Consider the following 3084-nt stretch of genomic DNA (forward strand, 5'->3'; position numbering starts at 1 on the left):
CAGACTTTTAGGCAAAGTTTGTTCCCCTATGTAAATTTGGCTGTTGTGTGTCGTATTGTAAGGGAAGGCTGTGCCTTGGTTGAAAATGTTTGCGTTGCTCTTTTGTTCCACTAACTTCCCCTAACTCCCACCTGAGTGCTTCCCACTCTGCACCTCCAGTGAGTGCTTCCCCCTCTGTACCACCAGTGAGTGCTTACTCCTCTGCACCACCACTGAATGCTTCCCCCTCTACACCACCACTGAGTGCTTCCCCCTCTGCATCACCACTTAGTGCTTCCCCCTCTGCACCACAACTGAGTGCTTCCCCCTCTACACCACCAGTGAGTGCTTCCCCCTCTGCATCACCACTGAGTGCTTCCCCCTCTGCACAACAAGTGAGTGCTCCCCCCTCTGCATCACTATCACGACCAACACTGTGCCTGCCAGTGGTGGGTAAGGTTTAATTTTCAGGTCGGTAAAACCATTTTCCTCTCGTAACCTCATAAATACATTCATGTGAAGTGTCTACAGCTTTACCCGCCATGTGTTTGGCTTTTGATTATGCTCTGCAAATATACACTCAGGCTGAGACCACATACACCATCATCCATATGACATTCTACCGACAACAAATGCAGTATATTTCATAAAACCACTAGTATCACTGACTCACTGATATATATCATAATCAGTTAAATAATTATTAGGAAAAGAAACTTGTTTTCAGGTAAAGTATGGTTACATATCGTTTTTTATAAGACGCCCGATGAGCCACCCTGTGTTTTCATCATTATGGTCATAATCATAACTCTGCTTCCCATTGCAATAGATGGGGTCAGCAAAATGCGTAAACAGGAACGGAAACTATTATGAAAGTGCCTTGTGAAACGAACTAGGTATCGTTTTACCATCATCTAAGCCTTTAATGCACACACACACACACACACACACACACACACACACACACACACACACACACACACACTGGAGATGTACTGTACCGGTATATTCCTGAGATTTATATGCGTTTAATAAAAGAAATTGAATTAATACAAGATAAAAAACAAATATTTTTTCGTCTATGCCTCAGAATTATTACCGTGACTAACGTGTGTCATGATAAATATACCCTTCCATAACAGCCCCTAAATTTACCCGTCCGACCCGCCTCCCTGAACTCGTTAATGTTTACCTGGTGAACCTCGAGCACCATCTGCTGTCCTATTTCCAAACTGCTGTCCCATTTCTAAACTGCTGTTCCGTTTCTAAATTGCTATCCTATTTCTAAACTGCTGTCCCATATCTAAACTGCTGTTCCATTTCTAAATTGCTAGCCTATTTCTAAATTACCGTTCCATTTCTAAACTGCAGTCCATTTTCTAAACTGCTGTCCCATTTCTAAATTATTGTCCCATTTCTAAACTTATGCCCTGTTTCTAAGTTGTCTGCTTGCGCATACGTTTGTCTTCACTCATACTTTTTTTTCCTATCGACCATTGGGGCCAAAGCCCCTGGTCATTAAGGCAAATATATATATATATATATATATATATAAATAAATATAAATAAATATAAATAAATATATATATAAATATATAAATAAATATATATAAATATATATATTTAGGTGGAGGTCTGAGTCTGGTGAATGTTGATGGTGGAGAGTGGAATCTGAAGCAGCTGCTGTTTGCAGATGATACTGCACTGGTGGCTGATTCAGAGGAGAGATTGAGACAGTTGATAGAGGAGTTTGGAAGGGTGTGTGAAAGGAGGAAACTGAAAGTAAATGAGAATAAGAGTAAAGTGATGAAGTGTACGAGGTTGGTAGATGGTAGGGGGATGAATATAGTTTTGAATGGCGAGTTGCTTGAGGAGGTAGAGTGTTTTAAATATCTAGGGTCACATGTTGCTGTGGATGGAAGAATAGATGCAGAAGTGAAGTTTAGAATAAATGAAGTAGGAAAGGTGCTGGAAGGAATCAAAAAAGTGTTTAGATGTCGTTCGCTTAGAATGGATGTAAAGAGAAGGCTGTATGAGGGTGTTTGGTTCCGACTGCATTGTATGGGGCTGAAACATGGAATATGGGTGAAGCAGAGAGGAAAAGTTTGAATGTAATGGAGATGAGGTGTCTGAGGAGTATGTGTGGAGTGACGCGTATGGATCGAGTGCGGAATGATGAAGTGCGAAGGAGAACTGGAGTTGTTCGGGAGATGGCTGGTAGAGATGAACAGAGGGTGTTGCGATGGTTTGGGCATATTGAGAGAATGTATAATGAGCGATTGGTGAATAAGATAACTAGATCTGATGTGAGAGGTGTAAGGCTGACAGTAAGACCACGAATTGGATGGATGGACAGTGTGAAGAGAGCGCTGAATGCGAGAGGGATGTCTGTTGAGCAAGGAAGAGTGGCTGTACGTGACAGAAATGGGTGGAGAGAAATTGTGAATGAATAAGTGGTGACGCAGCCCTGAGGGGATATTCTCCCGTATTTGGTCTGATCAGCTATTTCAGGTCAGGTGCGGGTAAGGGGATGGGTCTGTTATGATGTGGCAGGGGTAAACCAGCTCTGCTGTCGGGCCCTGCTGCGGATGTCACTGATTGCATTGCGCAGTTGACCCTTGTGCAGTGTGGTGCGGTGGGGATCTGTCCGTTCTTCCCTTTGGGGCTAAGATGCGAATGAATGTGTTTGAATGGATGAGTAAATGGGGAGTGTGTCGTCCTGTCTCGGCTACCTCCCTTTCCTTGCGGGAAGCAGCCTAGGTATATAGATAGATAGATATTGTATGCTGATGATGCAGTACTGCTTGCAAGTACCGGACAAGAACTTGGTAGGCTAGTGCAGAGTTTTGCTGATGTCTGTAAGCGTCATTCCTTAAGAGTAAATGTAGAAAAGAGTAAAGTGATGGTTATTGAGAGAGAAGGTGACTCCCAGTGCAATGTAACAGTGAATGGAGAGAGACTGGAATTGGTGAGAGACTTCAAATACCTGGGTACAGTGATAGAAAAGAGAGGAAAATGTGCAAAGAAGTTGAAAGTAGAGTGACACAAGGAAGAAAAGTAGCTGGTGCAATGAAGGCCTTGATAAGAAACAGAGGCTTGAGTGTT

The sequence above is a fragment of the Coenobita brevimanus genome, chromosome 13 (assembly GCF_032717465.1).
Source record: "Coenobita brevimanus isolate Jiangsu-jjx chromosome 13, ASM3271746v2, whole genome shotgun sequence".
In the NCBI taxonomy this organism is placed as follows: Eukaryota; Metazoa; Arthropoda; class Malacostraca; order Decapoda; family Coenobitidae; genus Coenobita; species Coenobita brevimanus.